This window comes from Thalassophryne amazonica, chromosome 6 (genome assembly GCF_902500255.1).
Source record: "Thalassophryne amazonica chromosome 6, fThaAma1.1, whole genome shotgun sequence".
In the NCBI taxonomy this organism is placed as follows: Eukaryota; Metazoa; Chordata; class Actinopteri; order Batrachoidiformes; family Batrachoididae; genus Thalassophryne; species Thalassophryne amazonica.
This window is the reverse complement of record NC_047108.1, coordinates 94,937,274-94,951,611: the sequence shown is the minus strand read 5'-3', so window position 1 is coordinate 94,951,611 and position 14,338 is coordinate 94,937,274. Positions and strand designations below refer to the sequence as shown.

The 14,338-nt window shown below is 47.3% G+C and overlaps 1 protein-coding gene across 1 annotated transcript in view; it reads right to left on the bottom strand.

The window, feature by feature from the left end:
• The window catches only part of LOC117512679 (adenylate cyclase type 6-like), a 133,650-nt gene extending 120,870 nt beyond the window's left edge, over window positions 1–12,780 (bottom strand). The window contains 1 exon segment of the mRNA XM_034172839.1: window positions 12,627–12,780. The gene's annotated coding sequence lies outside the window, so the exon portion shown is untranslated.
• Between the last annotated feature and the right edge of the window lie 1,558 nt (window positions 12,781–14,338).

The window sequence follows — 14,338 nt, the reverse complement described above, 5'->3', positions numbered from 1 at the left end:
GACTCATTTAAACTAACATAATCATCCTGCTGCAACCAGGTTTCTGTAAGGCAGAATAAATCAATATGTTGATCAATTATTATATCATTTACTAACAGGGACTTAGAAGAGAGAGACCTAATGTTTAATAGACCACATTTAACTGTTTTAGTCTGTGGTGCAGCTGAAGGTGCTATATTATTTTTTCTTTTTGAATTTTTATGCTTAAATAGATTTTTGCTGGTTATTGGTAGTCTGGGAGCAGGCACCATCTCTACGGGGATGGGGTAATGAGGGGATGGCAGGGGGAGAGAAGCTGCAGAGAGGTGTGTAAGACTACAACTCTGCTTCCTGGTCCCAACCCTGGATAGTCACGGTTTGGAGGATTTAAGAAAATTGGCCAGAATTTCTAGAAATGAGAGCTGCTCCATCCAAAGTGGGATGGATGCCGTCTCTCCTAACAAGACCAGGTTTTCCCCAGAAGCTTTGCCAATTATCTATGAAGCCCACCTCATTTTTTTGGACACCACTCAGACAGACAGCAATTCAAGGAGAACATGCGGCTAAACATGTCACTCCCGGTCCGATTGGGGAAATGAGGAAATGAGGAAATGTCCTTCGAGTGTCAGAGAATATGATTCTGTTTCATAAGAGCTGAAACACAAAATGAACAGCTACATCACATGACCATGACAGCAACAAACACTTAAGGGCTAACACTAATGCTAGCAAATACAATAGCTAACAAGCATGTTAGCCACTAGCCACTTAGTGGCTAACATACGCTTATAAAAAAATGCATTGACCTTCCTCTGGATAAACACTCAGGTCCATCAGTAACAATTTGTCATTTTTGCCTCTGTACACCACAACAATAATGATGAAACCAAACAATCATGACATGTAAGTGGTGCAGACTGTTAGCTTTAATTCATAGTGTTATAGTGTTAAAATATGCAACATGAACAATTCATTTACATTAATCATTTAGAAAAACAAACAGTATTGTACTGTATGATAAATCTGTTTGGAGCAGGAAATTCTCCAAAACTGAGTGACCATGCAAAAAGGATACTAGTGAGGGAAGCCACCAAGAAATCTATAACTCTCAAGTAGCTATACTACAGGCTTCTGTGGCTGTGGTTGGAAAAACTGGGAACAGTGCAACTTTTGTCTGTCGCATCACAGAGAACCGAGGAAAACAGATCAATCTGGGCTCAGGTCCCCATGTGTATTCTGCCAAACTATATCTGAAATTGTCTTCTTAGAAAATCCTCCCCTGTTCCACTCCACCAAAGAGGCCAGCAGTCGCTACACCAGTCCCACCCAATCTGATGTCATGTCACATGGTACCAGCGAGACTTAGAGGGACACAAACAAATCAGCCAGACTGCGCCAATTTCTTTTTTTTTTTCTTTCTTTCTTTTTTTTTTTTTTTGGAGAAGCCTAAGCTTATCAAACGAGAGCAGAACCTAATCTGGACATTTAATAAAGATGACATAGCGCTGTGAATGTTCTACTATAAAAGGAAATGTTCAAGGCAGTATGGACAGACGTTACAGAGTTATGGTGAGTTTATTGTCACACATGATGGGAATGTTTTGATTGTAATCATCTAATGTTTATTTTGTGGATGGAACTGGCATCAAAGCACTGTGCCGTCTTCTGTTAACTTTCTGTGGGAGCTGCGAATGTCAAATTCATGGCCGTTAGGTGTGATCAGTGAACATCACTGTTGGGTTCCAGCGTTTAATGTCCACGCGATTTTGTTTACATCCAAAATGGCCGATCTCCATGGCGATAACTGCTGGCCTCCATGAAGCTGTACAATGGGTAAGACAACAGGAATGCCAAAACAAACACAACGGGTAAGTCGGGCAGTGGCAACGGTAAGGCCAAACACGGATTATGGAGGGGGTTTTTTCCCTATGAAAGTCTTGTCTCGCGACTGATGTTAGCAAAATGGCATGAGCCAGAATGTCTGATTTAGCCATGCAATGTTGCACATCAATATGGCCTCTGTCCAACACAGGCATGGTCTCCCCATGTTTGCGTGGGTTTCCTCCGTGTGCTCCAGTTTCCTCCCACATCCAAAACTTTATAAATGTCCAGGTCTCCCTTGCAAAAATGTTGATGTCAATGGGACTAACCTGATTAAATAAAGGTTAAACTAAATTAAATTAAAGTATGTCTAAAGAAGCTGATTGGCTCAATTTACAGGCTTAACAAATGAATTTCAGCACAGATGTAATTCAGATCAGGCCTGGAAGCATGCATTGTATTGCCTTTCGCTGCATCAGCCACATGATGGAACCACCTTGGGTTCTGGACTGCAAACAACCAGGGAGCCAACTGGTCCATTCCCACCTCTTAAAAGTAACCATCTATCTGCTGCAGCCAGGTGCTATGTGAGAGGTCCAAAGGCCTTCTCCTGCTGCTGGGATCCTCACAAATGAGACAACTGCACTGTGGCTCAGTCCTAGAGAAACAAAATGTTGTACCTGATGATCACCTACAATGTAAGCGGTGCGCATTGTGAGGGTGTAACGGCACACTATCTCCACGATCCGAGACATAATTATATCACGGTTCCTATTATGTGGAAAGCAATCTGTGGTTAATGTTTTGATGTTAAAGAAACCAATTATTCATAAAGATAAATTGGAATCCTTGATGTTAACTCTTTTGTATTTGTATATTTTCTATCAATATGATTCTTCTGCAAGAGGCTGTTATTTCTTCGGTGTATTATGTTGAATTTTCACAATACTAATTTTTCAGAAATTCTGATTTGATATATCATGTCTTATATGTCTCTCACATTCACTCTGATGTGAGGGTGCTGCCATACAAGGTACTCACTACACACCGGGAGCAACTAGGGGATTAAGGACCTTAGTGATTTTCCGGTCAGGCTGGGATTTGAACTGAGGATCCTCTGGTCTCACGCCCAACACTTAACCACTAGACCATCACCTCCCCTATTAATCCCCAAGTTGCCCCAAGTGTGACAACATCCTGACATGTCGGTTCATTTGAAACACACAGTCATTCCAGTGGCACCCAAGCATCCTCCAAATAGTCACCAGTTAGCTTCCAAGTCACACAACCATATAGTAAGACTAGAAGCACCAAGACCCTAAAGATTTGGACCTTCATTCCCCTATAAAATGTGTCAACATCACCTAATAAATCTGTCCAGGATCCCCATGACTTCATAACATCTTCCCAGGTGTCTCTCAATCTCAAAGGCTGAAGACCCGGAGAACACCAAGATAAAAGATAAGTTGAACACTTTCACTGCATTCAGATACACGTCTAATGGCTGATTCCAGGAATTCATTGAAAGCCTGAATCTTAGTCTCGATCCTGAACAACTGGAAACCCAGACAAACAGACTGCTCCTTCAGTTCGAGTGCTGCAGTACGGGTATTCACTGAATCCAAGAAGATCACAGCAACACCTACCAAGTCACTGACAAATGCACCAAAGTCACAGGACTAAACAACCCTGCCCAACACCCAGTCCAGGCTATAGGGCAGCACAGTCTCTGTTGAGCCCTGCATGATATCGTGGAATTTGACCACACAGGAAAATAGTGTATTGTTTTGTTTTCGGCCGCAATCACCGAAGCAGTCACGAAAAGTGCAGGGGTTTTTTTTCGATTCCCAGTGGAGAAGGGAAGACGAGGCAAATGGGAGCAGTCATGTTGGTAAAGCCCCGTTTACACATAGACGGTAAGAGCTCCCGGAAGCGTCCCGGAAGAGTTTTTGGCCGTCTTAAGGATCACACGCTGTTGTTAACGCCGGCACTAGGGTGTGTGGCTTAGTTCCAGCTGTACCGGGAATCGTCGAAAAATTATTCGACATGTCGAATAATTCCAGGAGCGTTCCCGGAGAATTCGCGTGACGACGGAGACAACGCGAACAACAGCGTTTGATACTTTTTAATCGCCGTTTCATCCTGCCCCTTCCTGTAGTGCCGCAGTTTACACCGCCGTAATTGGCAGCCGGCGTTGTATCCCTAATCAACGCTGTGTAAAACGGCGATAGAGCCCACATCGGCGTCCTCAAGGGCATTTTAACCGGCGACAGAGGCAGACAAAACGGCAGTGCTAGCGGACAGTACGCCGTTCTAAACGCCACCTCCCGGTTAACGGCGTTCCAAACGGCCGATAGGCGGCGGTCAATATAAAAACGCTAGCGCGCTGCATGCAGGCATCTCACTCACGGCCAGCTCCGGATATTTTTGCAGAGAAGCTCCAGTATGTCTCCTAAAAGAAAATTGGCAGCGGCAAGGACTTACCAAGAGGTCTGGTTCAGAAGCAGAGGGTAGCCCTGTGGTGGAGGGGGAAAGGAAGGAGAAGAAAAGGCTGAGGATGATCTCCCTCCCCCTGAAATGACAGAGGCTTCAGCCTATTATACTCTGGGGGCGGTGCCTATATGCAAAAGTTCCTGGAGTAATGCAGGATTTGCCTGGATAAATCCAGCGGTACACAGGGCATTATCGGCGGCAGCAGAACACCGCCGTTCTCACGCACATCTTAACCTGCGATTGTAAAGGATAGAACTGGGTATTAACCCCCATTGCCTGACGTGTGCCGGATGCTACGGCGTCAAAACGCCACTTTATTTGTCGGATTTAGCGGCATTTTATCTGCGTATTTGCGGATAATATGGCGTCCAAAATGCCGGCAAAATGCTCCGCCCCTTTCCACCGCAAAAACAGCCGGAAGAACCGCGAACTTCGGTCTACGTACTGCCCGCCGACAAAACCGTCTATGTGTAAACTAGGCTTAAGTGTTAGCCTACATGGCTAACCACAGTAGCTGTGTTCTCTCTCCTGCAAAACCGCCTCAACATGTTAGAGCTCTGGGTCATAAACAAACCGCAACACATGTCCACTTTCCCACCGCACTGTCACTTTTTCTTTGCATTTTCACTTTGTTTGCTTGTAATTTGCCCAAAAACACAGAGAAAGTGTCGCATTTCTGTCCCCGGGAGTACAGAAATTACGTGATATGCGTCATATTTTACCCCTTTAGCGCCCGCACACAAACAAGACTGCGCTGCCCAAATACTTTTTCTACTTGTGTGCTTGCTCAGGGGGGTTGGTACTGTTAGACCTTACAAAGGGGAGGTGCCTCGAAGGCACCTTTGTTGTGATTTGGTGCTATATTCGTAAATAGGAATGGGTATTGATCAGATTTTATCGACAGACGCTATTATTGGAGACACTTATCAAGCAGATTCCTTATCGATACCTCCTGTGAATTTTCTGTGTACTAAAAGTAGGCTTTACGGGTTTTCTATGTCAACAACATTTTATTGAGTGTTAAAGTAAATAAATATGAAATTGGTCACTGGATCCTTAAACTCTGGACATAAATAAACTCTACATGGTGTATCCTTAATCTCTGGACATAGATTAAAAAAAAAATCTGTAGTTTTTGTCAAAATCATTTTCTTTCAGACATTAATGGCATGAAAGTCTCTCCATACATCTGTGCTGAGCTCAGCTAGCTGCTGAAGTCTGAAGGTCTGCAGCCATACAGTCTTGGGCTGCTGCACGTCGGCACAGGATGTCTCATTTTAGGAAGGAAAAAAACATTTTGATTGATTGCAGTTTATTGTTTGTATTACAATGTTTGGAGAGAGGTGTCATTTGATTTAAACAGCGATTCGCTTTGAAGTTATTAATTCCAAGACCGGACTCTATCTTTCTAACTTGACTCAGAGCAGCGCAGCGTTTGGAGCAACGGAACGGAGGACGATTCTCATTTCCTTCTCGCACCAAGACAGGAGTCCCAGTTAGTCACTTAAATCTGCACAAAAGTGACTCACAATTGACATATTTTAATGGCTTTGAGAGGGGTTAAGAAGGGGAGTTGCCACTTCTGAAGAGGAGCGAAGCAAAGATCCAACAAAACAGCAAGAATGGTGACAAAGGTCAATTCCAGTTTGTACAAGGGTCAAAAGTTAAAGTAGCTCTAATTTGGTAAAACTGATGCAATTTATTGGTTGAGTTAATAGGGTTTTAAAAAGGAATATCCATCCCATCCATCCATCCATCCATTTTCTTCCGCTTTATCCGGATTCGGGTCGCGGGGGCAGCAGGTCAAGCAAAGCCGCCCAGACCTCCCGATCCACACACACCTCCCCCAGCTCCTCCGAGGGAACCCCAAGGCGTTCCCAAGCCAGCCGAGAGATGTAGTCCCTCCAGCAAGTCCTGGGTCTTCCCCGAGGCCTCCTCCCAATGGGACGTGCCCGGAACACCTCTCCAGCGAGGCGTCCAGGGGGCATCCGGAAAAGATGTCTGAGCCACCTCAACTGACTCCTTTCGAAGTGGAGGAGCAGCAGCTCAACTCCGAGCTCCTCTCCCTACTCCTCCTCACCCTATCTCTAAGGGAGCGCCCAGCCACCCTGTGGAGGAAACTTATCTCGGCCGCTTGTACTCACAATCTCGTTCTTTCGGTCATGAGCCAAATCTCATGACCATAGGTGAGGAGTGGAACGTAGATCGATCGGTAAATCGAGAGCTTTGCCCCCTACTCAGCTCTCTCTTCACCACGATGGTCCGATACAGCGACCGCATCACTGCAGATGCTGCACCGATCCGTCTATCGATCTCACGCTCCATCCGTCCCTCACTCGTGAACAAGACCCCGAGATACTTAAACTCCTCCACTTGAGGCAAGGACACTCCACCGACCTGAAGAGGGGAAACCACCTTTTTCCGGTCAAGAACCATGGCCTCGGATTTGAAGGTGCTGATTTTCATCCCGGACACTTCACACTCGGCTGCAAACCACCCCAGTGCACGCTGAAGGTCCTGATTTGACGAAGCCAACCGAACCACATTGTCCGCAAACAGCAGAGACGAGATTCTGTGGTTCCCAAACCAGACCCCCTCTACACCCTGGCTGCGCCTAGAAATTCTGTCCATAAAAATAATGAACAGAACCGGTGACAAAGGGCAGCCCTGGGGGAGGCCAACTTGCACTGGAAACAGGTTTGACTTACTACCGGCAATGCAAACCAAGCTCCTGCTGCGGTCGTACAGGGACCGGATAGCCCTTAGCAAAGAACCCCGGACCCCATACTCCCAGAGCACCCCCCACAGGGTGCCCCGAGGGACACGGTCAAACGCCTTCTCCAGATCCACAAAACACATGTGGACTGGTTGGGCGAACTCCCATGAACCCTCGAGCACCCGATGGAGCGTGTAGAGCTGGTCCAGTGTGCCGCAACGAGGACGAAAACCACCCTGCTCCTCCTGAATCTGAGGTTCGACCATCAGTCGAATTCTCCTCTCCAGGACTCTGGAATAGACCTTATCAGGGAGGCTGAGGAGTGTGATCCCCCCTATAGTTGGAACACACCCTCCGTCCCCCTTCTTAAACAGAGGGACCACCACCCCGGTCTGCCAATCCAGAGGCACTGTCCCCGATCGCCACGCGATGTTGCAGAGGTGTGTCAGCCAAGACAGTCCCACAACATCCAGAGACTTAAAGTACTCAGAACGGATTTCATCCGCCCCAGGAACCTTGCCACCGAGGAGCTTTCTAACCACCTCGGTGACTTCGGCCTGGGTAATGGATGAGTCAACCTCTGAGTCCCCAATCTCTGCTTCCTCTTCGGAACACGTGGCGATGGGATTGAGGAGATCCTCGAAGTATTCCTTCCACTGCTCGACAACATCCCCAGTCAGGGTCAGCAGCTCCCCACCCGCACCATAAACAGTGCTGGTGGAGAGCTGCTTCCGCCCCCTGAGGTGTCGGACGTTTGCCAGAATCTCTTCGAGGCCGACCGATAGTCCTCCTCCATGGCCTCCCCGAACTCCTCCCAGACCCGAGTTTTTGCCTCTGCGACCACACGGGCTGCGGCACGCTTGGACTGCCGGTACCTGTCAGCTGCCTCTGGGGTCCCACCTACCAACAAAGATAAGTAGGACTCCTTCTTCAGCTTGACGGCATCCCTTACTTCCGGCGTCCACCACCGGGTTTGGCGATTGCCGCCGCGACAGACACCAGAGACCTTGTGACCACAACTACGAGTGGCTGCATTGACAATGGAGGTGGAGAACATGGTGCACTCGGACTCCATGTCTCCAACCTCCCCCGAGATCTGGGAGAAGCTCTCCCGGAGTTGGGAGTTGAACACCTCGCTGACAGAGGGTTCCACCAGTCGTTCCCAGCAGACCCTCACGATACGTTTGGGCCTGCCAGGTCTGACCGGCTTCCTCCCCTCCCAGCGGATCCAACTCACAGGTGGTGATCGGTCGACAGCTCTACCCCTCTCTTCACTCGAGTGTCCGAGACACGTGGCCGAAGGTCAGATGATACGACTACAAAGTCGATCATCGACCTCCGGCTCAGGGTGTCCAGGTGCCATGTGCACTTATGGACACCCTTGTGCTTGAACATGCTGTTCGTGATGGACAAACTGTGACTAGCACAGAAGTCCAACAACTGAACATCACTCGGGTTCAGATCGGGGAAGCCGTGCTTCCCGATCACCCCCCTCCAGGTCTCACTGTAGCCGCCCACATGGGCGCTGAAATCCCCCAGGAGAACAATGGAGTCCCCAGTCGGAGCGCTATCTAGTACCCCTCCCAGGGACTCCAGGAAGGTCGGGTACTCTGCACTGCTGCTCGGCCCGTAGGCCGAGACAATGGTGATAGACCTGTCCCCGACCCGAAGGCGTAGGGACGCGACCCTCTCATTCACTGGAGTGAACTCCCAACACATGGCGACTGAGCTGGTAAAAAGGAATAGGAATGTAAAATGTAAAAAGGAATAGTTTGCACCATATGTCATACTTAGTTATCATGTTACGGGGTAACATATGTCACATGTCATAGAATCCAATGGATGTTGACACTGACCTTTACTTTGCAGACCAACATTTACCACAGTCAAAACTATTCCATTTATTAATCCTATTAGCTCAAGCAATAATTTGCATCACTTTTTGCCAAAATTGGAGCAACTTTAACTTTTGACCTCTCTACAAACTGAAACTGACATTTGTCACCATTCTTGATGTTCTTACCCCATAACTCCAGAACATTCAGTCAGATAGTCCAAACTATACCTTTTTGGAATCTTTATGATCAGACAAATAATGTGGTATAGTTTTCAATATGATTGGACCATCTTTTAGTTTTGACCCTAATCACCATAAAAGGAGAGTTCCCAAAGCCCACTACCAAACAGTAGGACCCCCAATTTGTCAACATGGTGAATTCAGCAAGCGAGTTCTTTGAGTCTCAGGTACCTAGACTATGCACCAATTGTTGTTGGATCCCAGTCGCTCAGATATGAGATATCTTGGAATTCACCTAACACTTGCTGGACCTTCTACTGTTTTTTTTCTGGACATTCCACCACTCAAAGTATGGATGTTTTGAAAACTTTGGACACAGTCAGCAAACACTTTAGTTCATATCACCTTCATTCAGATAAGCAATACTCTTCAGACATCGCTGCACTACTAACGTATTGATGATTACAATGTAGGTTTCTAACATTATTCTTTTGCCATTACAAGTGTGTGGTGGAGTTTTTTTCTGGACAACTGCCCTGTTCATTGTCATACATTACTACTTCATCTTGCTTACAAAACAATCACCAAAGACAGTAGAACACTCAGAAACTTGATCTGTTATGTTTTAATATAAGTGAACTCATCCTTTAAGGTTATGGTGTTTGACATTTCTTCTGTCAGTCATGAACACTTTTGTGTTTAAGGGTATTGGTGGAGCTATGCTGGTCACATGGTCAGCTGATGTGTTTGGCTACCTTCAACAGTCATGTGACGTTGTGTGGAAATCACTAATTTTTTGGTGATGTGTCGTTTGGATTCCCTTCGTTAGCCACCACAGACAAGAGACACTGTTGTGCTGTTCAGTGAGGTCACGACAGCCCCACCCTGAAACCACAGAACCTCCTTGGATCCTGGATAGCAAGAAGACAACCACCACACCTCCTGAAAGTAGCCATCTATCTGCTGCAGCCAGATGAAACATCTGTAAGGACAATCGGTGACCCCAATAAATCATTCTGAGAAAATGGGCACCCCCCCCAACACCCATACTTCAAATTACAGCAGGCAGTGTGGGGGTTCTGACACCCTTATTTAAAACGTGCGCCCCAAACCACCAAAAAGGGTTAACAATCCAAGATGGCTACTCTGAGCAACAACAGTAATTAAAGGTGTAGTTTTTACTGTTTTCTTCAGACTTCTGTCTTTCTGTGTCCAGTTTAATAAATGGTACACACAGTACATGTTACTACTGTATTTTTATGCGTGAAATACTGTGTATTGTGTGTTTTATTAACTAATACAGCTAATACTGATTTGAGTAATTCAGGCGACAAACCAAGCAGAAAACTGCGTAGTATATTAAAAGACGTTATTTAACTCCCCGGCTAGCAACACAACATTAAAGTATTCATGATTGTAAAGGTAATAATTAGTGTTCCCTGATGTATTTTATTACTAATTAACCCTCTCGCTCGGCAAGCCAGCAGGTGCATTTCCAGAAGACTTCTCAGCATTTCTCGCTGTTTCTCAGTGTGTGATGTACATTTTAGCAAACGCAGAAACATCCCGATGTCCAAGAAGCAGAGTCCAACAAATAGCTTTTTGATTCGAAAGTGATGGCTCGGATTTACAGACAGGAGGCACACACTTCACTCTTACATTTTTGAGAGTCTGTCGGATTTTGGATCCTAACATGTGCTGACTCTGCTGTCAGTGTTGCAGGACGCAATTTTACTTCCGCCGTGAACGTGCACACAGAATGTCTCCACAACGTGTTTTTTTACAGGAACATGCAGATGTATTTCTTACATTGGAAAAAGTCAGAATACGTGATGTTCAGGAGATAATTAACTTTGTGAGGAGCTGATGGCGAAGCTGCTGTGGGAGCACACCAAAATAGCGGAGATGACTGGAGAGAGAACCGGTTTTGGAAGTGGCCAAGAGAGTCCAGCAGCCATGGCTCATGATCAATGGACTGGACACACCTGTCCACACCAGCTGGGATTATCTTTTTTCTTCTTTTTCTTCGAAATCAGGACCACAAAGGGAAAATGCCTCATGCTGGTGGCCGTGGCTCACTCAGGTGCACAGCCAATCAACTCCTAACAAATATCTGGATTAGCAAATCAGATTGTGGCAGAGCAGGGGACTGGATTGAGACACCACTGCTATATGGAACCCTGTTGAAAATATAAAATTTAAAATATCCACGCAACAATGAATTTCAGTGAGAAGCAGCCAAGCTTGGTGAATTGAGGATGTGCAGACTTTCCTGGTGATCATTATGAAGGAACAACGATATGACGTCACACTGTCCATCTCCATGACACGCATGTTGACACGCATGTTGACATCCACCACGCTCCACCTGCCAAACAGAGGCCGCTTGGTGGAAACAAGGTTTTATTTGGACACTCTGCAGATTGTGTGTACTGTTTTTTGCCTACTTTCAAGTACTCTGATGTGCACATTCAGATGTAGCCACGATCAAGACGCCTCATCTGTGACCCCCCCCCCCCCCCCCCCCCCCCCCCGCAGTCTGGTTACGCCCCTGAAAGTTTTACACAAATCCAACGGGAGGTCACCAGAGAGTCACGCAGGACCGTGAAAGCAAAGAAGAAGAAAGCGCACTTACTCGCTTGCATGCGCTTTTTCTGTCACGTCCTCATTCGTCGTGCTCGCGGCGGATCAACAAGACTGAATATTGACGGAGACCCTCCTCCTCCTCCACCTCCTCGTGGGCTGCCCCCCACATCTCTTGTACAAGGTCGCCCGGCGTGGACCCACGCGCGTCGTGGCGCGTTTTCCTGAGCGCAGGAGAGCGAAGGGGGGCGGCAGCGTGGGTGATTGACTGACACGTTCCTCGTGGACCTTTCCACCCGGACAGCAGCTACAGTGACGGGCGTGCAGTCATTCATCGTGGGCTCATTCCACGAGGGCGCGCGTACCACCGGCTCGTCATCCAGACGCCAAAACAGATCAGACACTCAGAGTGATCAAAGCGAACGCACCTATTTATTACGCATCATGATGTGTATTTTTAAATTAATAAACAAAAATAATAAATAAATCGGGGCGCACAGGACGAGTGAGGGCCGCATAGACAGAGCGCAGGCTGGTTACGTAAGAGAGCACGGCGGCCTGTGTGACGGCCACCGCGGGGACCAGCACGCCGCTGCTCGGCTCTCCAGCTCCGCAACACACATTTATTTTTCTCCTTCATCTCCGCGGCGAGCGCGCGCGGGGATAAACAAATAAACGCATTCCACAGCATCAGTCAGCGCGCAGCAGTATAAATCAGCCCGACGACCACAGAGCGCTTTGCCCGTTTTTTCATTTCAAGAACAATGCGCCCGTCGTATGGCACACACACGCACCCTGATGCGCACTCCGTCCTCCTCCTTCTCCTCTGACGAGTACCCGCGGTTGCCGGACAACACGCACGAAGCACGGGCGCGGGCCTTCCCGCAGCTCCGTCATTCAAAAACACGGGATGCGTCTGCAGCAGCAGCAGCAACGGCGTTTAAAAAGCCAACGTGTGACAACACGGCGTTTATTATGCACGCGGGCCCGCGGCGGCGGCGGGGAGGAAACACTTACCGTGATCATGTCGGTCCCGTGAGGCGCGCAGCCGTCGGTCCGAGCGGCGGAGGATCATTTGGACCCTCCAAAGGATGGCCCAGTTAAATTGGTCACCCTGTGGATCTCCTGCCGTCTTCTCGCTCCACTCCCTTGCCTCTCCTCCCCCTGACCCTCTCGGCTCCGAGCACCGCCGTCCAGTTAGACAGCGTGCGCACCAGTTTCCGGTTATTCTTTTCAAATTAAACCCCGGTCACTCGGTAACGCAAAGTACAGGTGGAGCCCTCAAGTAGTTGCTGGACTGAGAGGCTGGATGATGAGGGTTTGTTGAATGTATCCAGTGTTTCAGACTGTAAAGGGACTTTACCGCACTGTGCAAAAGTTTTACACACTATATTTTTAAATGTAATTGAAATCGGTGCAGGGGCGGGGTTGGGGGTGTTGAAAATTAAATACAATGTGAAGAATTTTCTATTTAATTTGTAACAAGTCAAATCTGAGAGCATGCGCTGGTGCTGCACTTTGCAGCATCCACAATACTATGAAACCGCCTTGGGCTCTGGATGGCAGCCACCCAAGCAGACAACCGGTCCATTCCCAAATCTCTTTGATCTGGTGTAGTCAGGTGAAAAGTGGGGGTCCCCTTGGTCCTCAAAAAGAAGAAAAGGCACACTCGTGCGCCAAAAATCCATCAGCAGTAATTTGTACCGCTGCATTCAATTGGCGTAGCCGTTGTCTTGATCGCCTTAGTAGTAAATTAAGAGATATTCACTGAAAAGTCTTCTGTGTTTTTTACATTGTATTTGGGTGGGGGGACAGCCAGTTGTATTGCTGACCTAAGCACACTAGCACTTTGGGATTTGGGTGAATAGATTATTGGTAGTACTGCATAAAATAATGTAAAGATGGAAGGTTTCTAGTATATGTAGACCAGACACTGACTAATCTTTTTTCTTTTCTTTTCTTCTTTTTTAAGGGTGATTGGTTTGGGTAGTGATATTAAAAAGAGCGAGCTGATATTGACAGAATAATAATCAATGAAAGGCGTAAGAGGGCTGATGCAAACCGTGCACACACCACGTATTTCATTACGCTGCTTTTATTTTGAAATCAAGAACTCAGCGTCTTCCGTGCTTTGTTGACTCACTGTGGCCAACTTAACGCACGTTAGATTTTGTTCCCCACTTGGTGTAACTCGGCACTCCCTCTAGCGGTGAAGCTGTGTATCTGCAGCGGTCAAGCAGCAGTTGAATTCCAGCACAGATTCTGAGTGTCCAATGAGGATAAGCCACATGTTCAGGCTCGGACTGATAATCTGTGATTTTGGGCATTTGCCCGGTGGGCCGCTGCACGTTTAGACGTGCGTGGGCCGGCTCACCCATATTTATAGAGATTATGGAAATACAGTGTTCTCGAACCGCGCGCTGCTGTCAAAACGAGGAAAGTCCGTGATAGGTGAAGCTACAGCATTTAATCGGCGCAGCAGCAGAACCACTTCCTGAATTTGTGTCAAAATAAAAGTTCTGTAATGTTTCATACACGGCGCAGTCTTATTCTAGGTTTCAGTTTTGTTTCCGTTTGATCACACAACGGTGACTTACATCGAGCACAATGATTGACATGACCAACAGCCAATGACAATTGGAGAAGCATACAGGGTGGCCAATCAGATTGCAGGAAGAGCAGGTTGCCGCTCCCGCCCCTGTGAATGTATTGAGTCCTCGGCGCCTGGA